The following is a 15,374-nucleotide window of genomic DNA, read 5'->3' as shown; positions in this document are numbered from 1 at the left end:
CGTTTCTGTCCTCAAGTGGCTCACAGTCTAATGCGGGAGAATTTGCAAACACCTGTGGAAAAAAACGATAAATGCAGGATGAATTGGAGCTAAATCAATAGAGAGAATACACTAGTTTTAAGAAGGCTCAGGAAAAGCTTCTTGCAGGTGAGGTTTCAACTGGGATAAGAAGGAAGCCTGGAAAGAGGAGGGAGAGAATCCAGGCATAGGAGGTAGCCAGTGAGAATGGATACAAGGATAATGGAGTCTTTTTTCACAGAACAAGAATAGTCTCGGGGGGAGGAATTGGAGAGGAGAAAATACTATAAACAGATTAGAAAGAAGAGGGAGAGACCGGTTACAAAGAGCCTCTCATGTCAAAATCATTTTTGATCCTGAAAATGGTAAGGAGTTACTGGAGTTTATTGAACAGGAGGGTAAGATGGTCACTTTTGATTTAGTAAGATCTTTTCTGTAGCTGAGTACACTTGATGGACTGGAATGGGAAGAGATTTGAAGCAAGGAAACCGACTGGTGGTAGGCATAGTAATAATGGTGTGATGATAAAAGTTTACATCCAGAGTGGTAGCTCTGTCAGAGAAGAGAAGGCAGAGTTCCACTTATTACCCATGTAATAATTATTATATTGTTAATTATTACTTACATAATATTATCCGTTGTCAGTTTTCTCAACTCAGAGAACAGGAGAAATTTCAGTTGGAAGTAAGTGATCTTAAACTTTCTAAGACATCCCCCCAGATTTACCAAGTTATTGAATTGGAAAGTATCTCAAAGGCTGAGTCCACCCTCTACCCTGGGGAGAAATTCACATGAATATGCCTCAGTATATATACCTCATTATAATCAATATGGAACTCATTAATCATCTGATATCATAAATAGTCCCTACTCCATTTCTATTGAGGGTACTACCATCCCCTTGCAGTCATCCAAGTTCTCAAACTCAGAAACATCTTTGAGTTTTACCCCTTGTTCAACACATAGTCAAATCACTTACCAATTACTCTCAATTTTGTCTCTACAGAATCTCTCAATTTTTTTCTCTGCCCTCTTCTCTCCATTTTACTCATACAAACACACAAATGTATTAGAAATGAAAATCCAACAATATACTATTTACTATGAAAAATTCTTAAAGCACAAAGATATGCACAGATTTAAAATAAGGGACTGTAGCAGAATCTACTGTGTCTCAGTTAAGTAAAAAACAAAATGCAGAGATAGCATGATCTCAAATAAAGCCAATGCAAATTTGGACCTAAACAAAAGATAATCAGAGAAACAGCATTTTGCTAAAAGTAGCATGGACAATGAAGTAATAACAATACTAAATACATATGCGCCAAATGGTATAGCATCCAGTTTCTTAAAGGAAAAGTTGAATGAAGTACAAGAAGTTCAGTAAAACTATACTAGTGAAGGGCCTCAATTAACCCCTCTTAGAACCAAATAAATCTAAACATAAAATAAATGAGCACAAAGGTAAGGAGATAAATAGTTCTAAAAATGTTGGATATAATAGACCTGGGTGGGGATTAAATAGGAGTAAAAAGGATTATCCAATTGGTCATGGCCCATCACTAAAACTGATCCTGGGGAAAGGAAGAAAAAGAAAGAAAAGAAGAAATGAAGAAACAGAAAGAAACAAAGAAAAAAGAATAAAAGAGGAGAAGGAGGAGGAAGAGAAGGAGGAAGGGATGGAGGGAAGGAGGGAGGAAGGGAATGAAAAAAGAAAGGAAGGAAGGAAAGAAGGTAGGAAGGAAAGAAGGAAGGAAGGAAGGGAGGAAGAGAGAGAGAAAGAAAAAAGAGAGAGAAGTAACTAAAGAAAGACAACAAAATTCACACAAATATAGTTTTGACACCTAAACCAAGGAGAGCAAAAACAGAAACTACCAACCAATTTCCTTAATGAATATTGATGCAAAAAACTTTGAATAAAATACTGTAAAAGAAACTGTAGCAATATGTCACAAAGATTATATGTTATAACTAGACTAGTTCAATATTGGGAAAGCTGTAAGCATAATCAACCATATCAATAACAAAATAATAAAAAATATATGATTAACTCAATAGATGCAGAATTTTTTTTTTTTTTTTTTTTTTTTTTTTTTTTTACAAAATATAACATTCTTAGAAATCATGGGAACAGTTTCTAGACAAAATAAAACACCCATTCATAGAAATCAGGGGAAACACAAGAAAACACAGAAATAAATAGATTTGCTTAAAATACTGAGTAGTACCTGTCTGAAACCAAGAGCAAACATCTGAAATGAAGATAAATGTAGCCTTTCCCAAAAGATCAGGGGAAGCAGATGTCTATTATCACCATTATTATTCATTACCAGAAAAGGTAATTATATCAATAAAACATGAAAAACATTGAAGGAATAATAATAGGCAATAAGGAAATAAAACTATCACTTTGCAAATAATATGACTGTATACCTAGAATACCTGAGAGAATCAATTAAAAAATTAATTATAAATTTACATCATTGCAAAATAATAAAAAAAAATCCACATAATTCATCAGCATTTTTAAATATTACCAACAAAACTCAGCAAGGAAGAGATAGAAAAAGAAATTTGTTGAAATTATCCATATTTGGATAATACTTGCCAAGACACACTAAAGAACTATATGAGCACAACTACAAAATACTTTTTTTAATATAAATATGGTTCTAAATAATTGAAGAAATATTGATTGCTCAGGGATAGTCAATCCCCCTCAAATTCCAATTTTTTCCACTACAAGAATTCTATACAATGAATTATTTTCCTTGTTTAAAAATATATTTGAGATATAGATCTAGTATAAATAGATAAATGCATAGTTTTATAGCCCTTTGGGCATAGTTCCCTATTGTTCTTCAGAATGGTTGAACCTGTTCACATCTTAATCAATATAGTATTAGTGTACCTAATTTTCATATTGCTTCCACCGTTTGTCTTTTTTTTTTTTTTTTTTGACTTGTTAAACAATCTGATAAGTGTATGGTGGTACCTTGGAGTTGCATTAATTTGCATTTCTCTAATTATTAGCAATTTAGAGCATTTTTTTATTATGACTATTGATAGCTTTGATTTCCTCCTCTAACTGACTATCCATATCCTTTAACCACTTATCAACTGAGGAATGGCTCTTATTTTCATAAATTTCACACATTTCTTTATATGTTTGGGAATTGAGACTTTTATCAGAAATATTTGCAACAACAACAACAACAACAGCACAATTTCCTCTAGTTTCCAACTTTCCTCCTAATTTTGGTGCATTGGTTTTGTTTGTGCAACCCCTTTTTAATTTCATATAATCAAAATCATCCATTTTACCTCATATGACCCTCTTTATCTCTTGTTTGATCATAAATTCTTCTATATTCCATAGGTCTGATAGAAAAATCTTTGATGCTCCCTAATTTGTTGATATTACCTTTCATGTCTAAATTATGTACCCATTTTGACCTTGTTGCAATATATGAAGTGAGATGTCAGTCTATATCTAGTTTTTGCTAAACTGCTTTGCAGTTTTCCCAGCAGTTTTTGTAGAAGAATAAATTACTGTCAACTTCCGGCCAAGATGGCGGCGTGGAGGCAGACAGCTGCTTGAGCTCCTCATTTTCTCTCAGAACTTACTTCATGACAAGCCTCTGACTTAATGCTTGACCCAGAAAGAAATCCACAAATAATCACCAAGAGAAGACATCCTTGAAAGTCGCCAGAAAAGGTCTGTGTTGGCTCGGGGGAGGGTCAATCAGACTGGGCATCGACTGAGGGCAGGCAGCCAAAGTAAGACAGGCAGCTCACACAGCTCAGACCAGAGGGGGAGGGGTGTGATCTCTGCCGTTTCTGTGAAAGGGCTTTTGCCCCAGTGTGGATGCTCCGTCTTGGCAGCAAGCCAGGAGCAGCAGAGAGGGTGTAAACACCGGAGGTGAAGATTAAAACCCCAGAAAGCCAGTGTCTCTCAGAGCCCAGCCACCCCCAACCCCCACCGGGACTGACTCGGTGCGTTCTCGGAGCCTCAGAGCGCAGACTCAGTACAGTCATTGCTGTTCTGTTAGTGGCTCTCTGCTGCCTACCCCCACCCCTCTGTAAAGGAAGCCCATTAATACCATCCAGCCCCATCCCCCCCAAAACAGACCAATTGTTTCTCTTGTCAGTTTGTTTTCTTTGATTCCTGCTCTGACAAAATGAACAAAAAATTCAAAAGGGCTCTAACCATTGACAGCTTCTGTGTGGAGAGGGAGCAGACTTCAAATGCTGAGGAGACTAGGAACAAACTGTCCCCAGATGTATCCCCTGGGAGGGATATAAGCTGCTCCTCAATACAAAAGAACCTCATAGAGGAAATCAAAAAGGCTCTCACAAGAGAGCTGGAAGAGAAATGGGAAAAGGAAAGGGAAGCTTGGCAAGAGAGCCTGGAGAAGTCATCCCATGCATTCAAAGACAGAGTGGATAAAGAAATCAAATCATTGAGAAACAAGATTAGTGAGCTGGAAAAGGTAAACAACTCCAAGAAAAACAGGATTAGTGAGCTGGAAAAAGAAATCAGCTCTCTAAAAAATAAAATGGATAAAATGGAAAAAAATTCCATAGAAGATAAAAACTCAATTGGACAATTACAAAGAGATATAAAAAAAGTGAGTGAAGAAAATGCATCATTGAAAATTAGACTGGAACAAGTAGAAATGAATGAATCAAGGAGAAACCAAGAGGTAGTCAAGCAAAACCAGAGAAATGAAACAATTGAAAAGAATGTCAAGTACCTTACCAGAAAGACAACAGACCTGGAAAACAGATCCAGGAGAGACAATTTGAGAATAATCGGACTCCCTGAAAAATGGGAGGAAAAAAAGAGCTTGGACACCATTTTCGAGGAAATTATCAAAGAGAACTGCTCAGACATTCTGGAAACAGAGGGTAAAATAGACATTGAAAAAATTCATCGATCACCTACTGAAAGGGACCCTAAAATCAAAACGCCAAGAAATATAGTGGCCAAGTTCAAGAACCATCAGACAAAGGAAAAGATATTGGAAGCTGCTAGAAAAAAGCAATTCAGATATGGAGGATCCACAATAAGGATAACCCAGGATCTAGCAGTATCCACATTAAAAGAATGCAGGGCCTGGAACATGATATTCCAAAAGGCTAAGGAACTTAGTATGCAGCCAAGAATGACTTACCCAGCAAGAATGAGCATCGTTTTCCAGGGAAGAAGATGGACATTTAACGAAATAAATGAATTCCATCTATTTTTGATGAAAAAACCAGACCTACATAAAAGGTTTGATCTTCAAATACAGAACTCAAGAGATTTCTAAAAAGGTAAAAAGAAATCTTGAGAACTATACTTCTGTCAAAAAAATATGTAAAGAACATATGTACAATTTGTCTTAGAAACTAGAGGTGGAAAGGAGATTATATCATAAAAAAGTGTAAAGTGGTGGTACTACATCTCATGAAGAGGCAAAGGTAACCTATTATATCTGAGAGAAAGAAAGGAGGGAGATGAACATAGCGTGTATCAATAGACATATTCGATTTATGGTGAAACTTCTTCCACTTCATTGAAAAGTGAAAGGGAAGGAGTAAGCTAAGGGGAAGGGAATACAGAAATTGTGAGGAAAAGGGGTAAAATAAGGGGAGGATCTTTAAGGTGGGGGAGGGATCCTAAAAAGGGAGGGCTGTGAAAAGCAAGTGGTGTTCACCAGTTTAATACTAGATAGGAGGGTAAAAGGGAAGGAAAGGGGAAAAGCATAAGCAGGGGTTAATAGGATGGCAAGCAATATAGAATTAGTCCTTCTAACCATAAATGTGAATGGGGCAAACTGCCTCATAAAGAGGAAGCAGTTAGCAGACTGGATTAAAAGTCAGAATCCTACTATATGTTGTTTACAGGAAACACACCAGAAACAGGGTGAGACATTCAAACTAAAAGTAAAAGGGTGGAGCAGAATCTTTTATGCTTCAGGCAAAACCAAAAAAGCAGGAATAGCCATCCTCATCTCAGATCAAGCAAAAACAAAAATTGATCTAATTAAAAGAGATAAGATATCCTGCTAAAGGGCAGCATCAATAATGAAGCAGTATCAATATTAAACATATATGCACCAAGTGGTGCAGCATCTAAATTCTTAAAAGAGAAATTAAGAGAGCTGCAAGAAGAAATAGATAGCAAAACTATAATAGCGGGAGATCTCAACCTTGCACTCTCAGAATTAGATAAATCAAACCACAAAATAAATAAGAAAGAAGTCAAAGAGGTAAATAGAATACTAGAAAAGTTTGATATGATAGATCTTTGGTGAAAACTAAATGGAGACAGAAAGGAATATACTTTCTTCTCAGCAGTTCATGGAACCTATACAAAAATTGATCATATACTAGGGCATAAAAACCTCAAAATCAAATGCAGTAAGGCAGAAATAGTAAATGCATCCTTTTCAGACCATAATGCAATCAAAATAACATTTAATAAAAAGCCAGGGGAAAATAGACCAAAAAATAATTGGAAACTAAATAATCTTATACTAAAGAATGATTGGGTAAAACAGCAAATCATAGACATAATTAATAACTTCACCCAAGAAAATGACAATAATGAGACATCATACCAAAATGTGTGGGATACAGCCAAAGCAGAAATAAGGGGAAGTTTTATATCTCTACAGGCCTACTTGCATAAAATAGAGAAAGAGAGGGCCAACGAATTGGGCTTACAACTAAAATTGCTAGAAAAGGAACAAATTAAAAACCCCCAGACAAACACAAAACTTGAAATTCAAAAAATAAAAGGTGAGATTAATAAAATTGAAAGTTAAAAAACTATTGAATTAATTAATAAAACTAAGAGTTGGTTTTATGAAAAAACCAACAAGATAGACAAACCCTTAGTAAACCTGATTTAAAAAAGGAAAGAGAAAAAGCAAATTTTTAGTCTTGAAAATGAAAAGGGTGAACTCACCACTAATGAAGAGGAAATTAGAACAATAGTTAGGAGCTACTTTGCTCAACTTTATGCCGATAAATTCGATAACTTAAATGAAATGGAAGAATACCTTCAAAAATATAGCTTGCCCAGATTAACAGAGGAAGAAATAAGTAGTCTAAATAGTCCCATCTCAGAAAAAGAAATAGACCAAGCTATTAACCAACTTCCCAAGAAAAAGTCCCCAGGACCAGATGGATTTACAGGTGAATTCTACCAAACATTTAAAGAACAACTAACTCCAATGCTATGTAAACTATTTGAAAAAATAGGGATTGAAGGAGTCCTACCAAATTCCTTCTATGACACAGACATGGTACTGATACCTAAACCAGGTAGATCGAAAACTGAGAAAGAAAACTATAGACCAATTTCCTTATTGAATATTGATGCTAAAATCTTAAATAAGATATTAGCAAATAGACTTCAGAAAATCATCCCCAGGATAATACACTATGACCAAGTGGGATTTATACCAGGAATGCAGGGCTGGTTTAATATTAGGAAAACTATTAGTATAATTGACCATATTAATAATCAAATTAATAAAAACCATATGATCATCTCAATAGATGCAGAAAAAGCATTTGATAAAATCCAACATCCATTCCTACTAAAAACGCTTGAGAGTATAGGAATAAATGGACTATTCCTTAAAATAATAAGGAGCATATATTTAAAACCTTCAGTAAACATCATATGTAATGGTGATAAACTAGAACCTTTCCCTGTAAGATCAGGAGTGAAACAAGGTTGCCCACTATCACCATTACTATTCAATATAGTACTAGAAACTCTAGCCTCGGCAATAAGAGCCGAGAAAGAGATTCAAGGAATTAGAGTAGGAAATGAAGAAATCAAATTGTCACTTTTCGCAGATGACATGATGGTATACTTAGAGAACCCCAAAGACTCTGCTAAAAAGCTATTAGAAATAATTCAGAATTTTAGCAAAGTCGCAGGATACAAAATAAATCCACATAAATCCTCAGGATTTTTATACATTACCAACACAATACAACAGCAAGAGATACAAAGAGAAATTCCATTCAAAATAACAGTCGATAGTATAAAATATTTGGGAATATATCTACCAAAGGAGAGTCAGGAATTATATGAGCAAAATTACAAAACACTTGCCACAAAAATAAAGTCAGATTTAAATAATTGAAAAGACATTCAGTGCTCTTGGATAGGCCGAACGAATATAATAAAGATGACAATACTCCCCAAACTAATCTATTTATATAGTGCTATACCAATCAGACTCCCAAGAAACTATTTTAATGACCTAGAAAAAATAACAACAAAATTCATATGGAAGAATAAAAGGTCGAGAATTGTAAGGGAACTAATGAAAAAAAAGTCAGAGGAAGGTGGTCTAAGTGTACCTGATTTAAAGCTATATTATAAAGCAACAGTCACCAAAACCATTTGGTATTGGCTAAGAAATAGACTAGTTGATCAGTGGCATAGGTTAGGTTCACAGGGCAAGATAGTGAATAAAAATAGCAATCTAATCTTTGACAAACCCAAAGATCCCAAATTTTGGGATAAGAATTCATTATATGACAAAAACTGCTGGCAAAACTGGAAATTAGTATGGCAAAAACTAGGCATGGACCCACATTTAACACCACATACTAAGATTAGATCAAAATGGGTCCAAGATTTAGGCATAAAGAACGAAATCATAAATAAATTGGAGGAACATGGGAGGGTTTACCTCTCAGACTTGTGGAGGAGGAAGGAGTTTGTGTCCAAGGGAGAACTAGAGACCATTATTGATCACAAAATAGAACATTTTGATTACACCAAATTAAAAGTTTCTGCACAAACAAAACTAATGCAAACAAGATTAGAAGGGAAGTAACAAATTGGGAAAAAATTTTTACAGTTAAAGGTTCTGATAAAGGCCTCATCTCCAAAATATACAAAGAATTGACTTTAATTTATAAGAAATCAAGCCATTCTCCAATTGATAAATGGTCAAAGGATATGAACAGACAATTTTCAGATGATGAAATTAAAACTATTTCCACTCATATGAAAGAGTGTTCCAAATCACTATTGATCAGAGAAATGCAAATCAAGACAACTCTGAGGTATCATTACACACCTGTCATATTGGCTAAGATGACAGGAACAAATAACGATGAATGTTGGAGGGGCTGTGGGAAAACTGGGACACTGATACATTGTTGGTGGAGTTGTGAAAGAATCCAACCATTCTGGAGAGCAATCTGAAATTATGCCCAAAAAGTTATCAAAATGTGCATACCCTTTGACCCAGCCATACTACCTTTGGGCCTATATCCCAAGGAAATACTAAAGAAGGGAAAGGGAGCTGTATGTGCCAAAATGTTTGTGGCAGCCCTTTTCATAGTGGCTAGAAGCTGGAAGATGAATGGATGTCCATCAATTGGAGAATGGTTGGGTAAACTATGGTATATGAATGTTATGGAATATTATTGTTCTATAAGAAATGACCAACAGGAGAAATACAGAGAGGCTTGGAGAGACTTACATCAACTGATGCTGAGTGAAACAAGCAAAACCAGAAGATCATTATACACTTCAACAATGATACTGTACGAGGATGTATGCTGATGGAAGTGGATTTCTTCAACATAGAGAAGAGCTAATCCAATTCCAATTGATTAATGATGGACAGAACCAGCTACATCCAGAAAAGGAACACTGGGAAATGAATGTAAACTGTTATTTTTACCTTCTGAATCCAATTCTTCCTGTGCAACAAAAAATTCGGTTCTACACACATATATTGTATCTAGAATATACTGTAATATATTTAACATATATAAGACTGCTTGCCATCTGGGGGAGGGGGTTGGGGGAGGAAGGGAAAAAAATCTGAATAGAAGTAAATGCAAGGGATAATGTTGTAAAAAATTACCCATGCATATGTACTGTCAAAAAAATGTTATAATTATAAAATAAAATTAAAATTTAAAAAAAAAAGAATAAATTACTGTCCCCAAAGTTTAGATCCTTGGATTTATCAAACACTAAATTACTGTATTCATGTATTTCTTTGTATTGTGTACCTAATCTACTCCACTGATCAACAACTCTATTTCTCATTCAATATCAGATTTTTGACGATTACTACTTTGTTGTAAGGTTTGAAATCTAATATTCTCAGGCCTCACTTTTGGGTCCTTTCAATAACACTCAAATCATTGAGAATGGACTAATGAGTAAGAGTGTAATTTTCAAGAATAAAGGAAAGCTTCCCAGTAAGATCAGGAGTGAAACAAGGTTGCTCACTATCACCATTATTATTCAACATTGTTCTAGAAACGCTATCCTCGGCAATAAGACCCAAGAAAGAGACTCAAGGAATTAGAGTAGGTAATGAGGAAATCAAACTATCACTCTTTGCAGATGACATGATGGTATACTTAGAGAACCCCAAAGACTCTGCTAAAAAGCTATTAGAAATAATTCAGAACTTTAGCAAAGTTGCAGGATACAAAATAAATCCACATAAGTCCTCAGCATTTGTATACATTACCAACACAATCCAACAGCAAGAGATACAAAGAAAAATTCCATTTAAAATAATGGTCGATAGTATAAAATATTTGGGAATATATCTACCAAAGGAAAGTCAGGAATTATATGAGCAAAATTACAATACACTTGCCACAAAAATAAAGTCAGATTTAAATAATTGGAAAGACATTAAGTGCTCTTGATTAGACCCAGGGAATATAATCAAGATGACAATACTCCCTAAACTAATCTATTTATTTAGTGCTATACCAATCAGACTCCCAAGAAACTATTTTAATGACCTAGAAAAAATAGCAACAAAATTCATATGGAAGGAAAAAAGGTCAAGAATTTCAAGGGAAGTAATAAAAAAAAAAAAAAAATGAAGGTGGCCTAGCTGTACCTGATCTAGAACTATATTATAAAGCAGCAGTCACCAAAATCATTTGGTATTGGCTAAGAAATAGACTAGTTGACCAGTGGAATAGGTTAAGTTCACAGGGCAAGATAGTTAATAAATATAGCAACCTAGTGTTTGACAAACCCAAAGATCCCAACTTTTGGGATAAGAATTCATTATTTGACAAAAACTGCTAGGAAAACTGGAAATTAGTATGGCAGAAACTAGGCATGGACCCACATTTAACACCACATACTAAGATTAGATCAAATTGGGTCCAAGATTTAGGCATAAAGAACGAGATCATAAATAAATTAGAGGAACATAGTATAGTTTACCTCTCAGACTTGTGGAGGAGGAAGGAATTTGTGACCAAAGGAGAACTAGAGATCATTATTTATCACAAAATAGAAAATTTTGATTACATCAAATTAAAAAGCTTTTGCACAAACAAAACTAATGCAAACAAGATTAGACAGGAAGTAACAAATTGGGAAAACATCTTTACAATTAAAGGTTCTGATAAAGGCCTCATCTCCAAAATATACAGAGAATTGACTTTAATTTATAAGAAATCAAGCTATTCTCCAATTGATAAATGGTCAAAGGATATGAACAGACAATTTTCAGATGATAAAATTGAAACTATTTCCACTCATATGAAAGAGTGTTCCAAATCACTATTGATCAGAGAAATGCAAATTAAGACAACTCTGAGATACCACTACACACCTATCAGATTGGCTAAGATGACAGGAATAAATAATGATGAATGTTGGAGGAGATGTGGAAAAATTGGGACACTGATGCATTGTTGGTGGAGTTGTGAAAGAATCCAACCATTCTGGAGAGCAATTTGGAACTGTATTCAAAAAGTTATCAAACTGTGCATACCCTTTGATCCAGCAGTGCTACTACTGGGCTTATATCCCAAGGAAATACTAAAGAAAGGAAAGGGACCTATGTGTGCCAAAATGTTTGTGGCAGCCCTTTTTGTAGTGGCTAGAAACTGGAAAATGAACAGATGCCCATCAATTGGAGAATGGTTGGGTAAACTATGGTATATGAATGTTATGGAATATTATTGTTCTGTAAGAAATGACCAACAGGATGAATACAGAGAGGCTTGGAGAGATTTACATCAACTGATGCTGAGTGAAACGAGCAGAAGTAGGAGATCATTATACACTTCAACAATGATACTGTTTGAGGATGTATTCTGATGGCAGTGGATATCTTCAACATAGAGAAGAGCTAATCCAATTCCAATTGATCAATGATGGACAGAATCAGCTATACCCAGAAAAGGAACACTGGGAAATGAGTGTAAACTGTTAGCATTTTTTGTTTTTCTCCCCAGATTATTTTTACCTTCCGAATACAATTCTTCCTTTGCAACAACAACAACAACACAATTCGGTTCTGCACATATATATATATATATATATATTGTACCTAGGATATACTATAAGATATTTAATATGTATGGGAATGCCTGCCATCTAGGGGAGGAGGTGGAGGGAAGGAGGGGAAAAATTCAGAACAGAAAGGAGTACAAGGGATAATGTAAAAAAAAATTACCTAGGTATATATACTGTTAAAAAAAAAAAGTTATAATTATATAGTGAGTTCTTATTCCAGAATCTGAGGTCTTTGGGTTTATCAAATACGAAATTACTATAGTCATAAATTATTGTCTTGTGAACCTAACCTATTCCACTGATCAACTATTCTTTTTCTTAGCCAATACAAAATGGTTTTGATGACTACTGCTTTATAACATAGTTTTAGGTATGGCACAGCTAGACCACCTTCAATGGCACTTTTTTTTTTCATTAGTTCCCTTGAAATTCTTGACCTTTTGTTCTTCTAGATAAATTTTGGTATTATTTTTTCTAGTTCTATAAAATAATATCCTGGGAATTTGATTGGTATGGCACTCAATAAGTAGAACAAGTAGTATTGTCACTTTTCTTATATTATGAGCCTACCTATGAGCACTAAATATTTTTTCCAGTTGATTAGATCTGACTTTATTTGCATGGAAAGTGTCTTATAATTGTGTTAATATAGTTCCTGACTTTGCCTTAGCAAGTAGACTTCCAAATAATTTATATTATCAACAGTTACTTAAAATGGAATTTCTCTTTGTATCTCTTGTTGCTGGACTTTATTGGTAATATATAAAAATGCTAATGATTTATATGAATTTATTTTGTATCCTGCAACTTTGATAAAGTAGTGAATTGTTATTTGTAATTTTTTAGTTGATTCTCTAAATATTTCATCATATCATCTGCAAAGAGTGATAATTTGATTTCCTTATTACAAACTCTAATTCCTTTAATTTCTTTTTCTTCTTTCATTGCCAATGCTAACATTTCTAATACAATATTGAATAGTAATGCTGATAGTGGGCAGCCTTTTTTCACCATTGATATTATTGGGAATGGTTCTAATTTAACTCCATGCTTGCTGATGGTTTTACATAGATATTACTGATCATTGTAAGGAAAATGCCATTCATTCCTATACCCTACCAATGTTAGGAATTGGTGTTGGATTTTTTCAAGTGTTTTTTCTGCATCTATTGAGACAATCATATGATTTTTGTTAGGTTATAGACATAGTCAATTATGCTAATAGTTTTCCTAATATTGAACCAGCTCTGTATTCCTAGTATAAGTTCTACTTGGTCATGTGTATTATCCTGGAGATAAATTTCTGTAAGCTCTTTGCTAATATTTTATTTAAAAATTTTGCAACAATATTCATTAGGGGAATTGGTCTATAATTTTCTTTCTCTGTTTTCTTCCTCCCTGGTTTAGGTATCAATACCATATCTATGTCATAAAAGGAATTTGATAGGACTCCTTCTTTCCCTATTTTGTATAGGGAAATAGTTTGTATAGTATTGGAATTTATTGTTCTTTAAATGTTTGGTAGAATTCACATGTAAATCAATTTGACTCTGAAGATTTTTTTCTTAGGGAATTGATTAATAGTTTGTTCAATTTATTTTTCTAGAATGGGAATATTTATGTAATTTGTTTCCTCTTCTGTTAATCTGGGCAGTCTATATTTTTGTAAGTATTCATTCATTTTGCTTAGATTATAAGATTTATTGAAATATAGTTAAGCAAAATAGCTCCTAATTATTGCTCAACTTTCCTCTTCATTAGTGGAAAGCTCACTGTTTTCATTTTTGATACTAACAATTTGATTTTCTTGCTTCCTTTTTCTAATCAAATTAACTAAAGTTTTATGTATTTTGTTGTTGTTGTTGTTGTTTTCATAAAACATTTAAGGGGTAGGATTGAAAAGGGTCTGAACAAGGGAGCAGTCAGTAAGAGATTACAAATGGAACTTAAAATTCAGCAACCAATAAAAAGTGGGAAGAGTGTAGAGAACATGGCATTTAGATGGACCTTATAAAATAGACACACAGATATTTAGATAGATAGATAAATTATATAGATGATTGTAAAAATATCAGTTTACATATAGCTGGGACTTGATCATATAAATTGTATGTAGACTATTTTTTAATGTAAAAAATGTGTTGAGCCCCAATATGATTGCAGATTTAATCTTATTATTTATCAATCAAGAAAATACATAATTATAGACCATTGCTTGATATAAGTATAAATTCATGGAGTTGTGCAATAATCCTATCAAAATAATTCTCTCCCGTATGAAAATTGCTGTAGGCAATAGGCAGCACTGAACATGTTTTTAGCACAGTTTTGACACAGTCTATGGCACATAGATATTTTATGATAATTATTCTGGCATCAGTATATAGAATGGTTGGTCTGGGAAAGGGACTAGAGGTAAACAGATTAGTTAAGAATCTAAAGTAATAATGCAGGTGTGAGAGATTAATCTTTGTGTAAGAGTACTGGCAGTGAGAAGAAACAAGAACAAATGAGAAAGATCAAAAAGGAAGAATTGAAGATATGAAAATAGACAATCAGTACTTGAAATTATTATAACCAAAACTCCCAGTTTTTTCCTTAAGTCAAAAGAAAAAGTTTATTTAGCAACACATACTTACCAGGGAATTCACAAGGAAGAAACCCAATCCCTTCTATCTGAAAATGAGATAACTGTTTTTTTTTTCCTTTAAAAAATACTGTTTTTTAAATTTCTACTTAGCTTTACAAATATAGCACAGTTATTTTCTTCTGTTGCTGACTTTACAAAAGTGGCAAGGTAATTTTTTTTCTCTAATGTATAGAATGGTGAGTCTAAATTCAGAGAAGTCAACAAGATTGTTTTGCCTATAACTACAGTACTAAAATGGAGTTTCTTATTTCTAGAAAGGAAAATATAAAGCACTGGGTGAAACAATTGAATAATAAGATGAATTAAATGTAGAATTGGCTCTTTTTGGAGAAGCTACGGAGATTTTTTCCCCCACTTAGTAGTACTTTATTTTTTTCCAATTAC

The sequence above is a fragment of the Sminthopsis crassicaudata genome, chromosome 1, assembly GCF_048593235.1.
Source record: "Sminthopsis crassicaudata isolate SCR6 chromosome 1, ASM4859323v1, whole genome shotgun sequence".
In the NCBI taxonomy this organism is placed as follows: domain Eukaryota; kingdom Metazoa; phylum Chordata; class Mammalia; order Dasyuromorphia; family Dasyuridae; genus Sminthopsis; species Sminthopsis crassicaudata.
The sequence above is the reverse complement of the archived record's forward strand: the minus strand, read 5'-3'. Positions refer to the sequence as shown.